At 13.5% G+C, this 215-nt stretch overlaps 1 protein-coding gene across 1 annotated transcript in view; it reads left to right on the top strand.

Moving 5' to 3' along the window:
- Positions 1 to 215, top strand: part of EMH_0030030 (uncharacterized protein) — a gene marked incomplete at both ends in the record, with an annotated part of 4,095 nt that overhangs the window by 3,089 nt on the left and 791 nt on the right. The window lies entirely within an intron of this gene.

Raw genomic sequence — 215 nt, 5'->3', positions numbered from 1 at the left:
TTTTTTTTTTTTTTTTTTTTTTTTTTTTTTTTTTTTTTTTTTTTTTTTTTTTTTTTTTTTTTTTCTTTGGCTTCGTCTTTATATTTTTTTGTTTGTTTTTTTATATATTTCTTATCTGTACATTTATTTGTTTTTAGCTTTATATGTTTGCTAAATATATATTTATATTTGTATTTGTCTTTGTTTGTAATTTTATATTTATTTGTGTCTTCGTT

Source organism: Eimeria mitis, genomic scaffold, assembly GCF_000499745.2.
Source record: "Eimeria mitis Houghton genomic scaffold, Emh_scaff1119, whole genome shotgun sequence".
NCBI classification, from domain to species: domain Eukaryota; phylum Apicomplexa; class Conoidasida; order Eucoccidiorida; family Eimeriidae; genus Eimeria; species Eimeria mitis.
The sequence above is the reverse complement of the archived record's forward strand: the minus strand, read 5'-3'. Positions and strand labels throughout refer to the sequence as shown.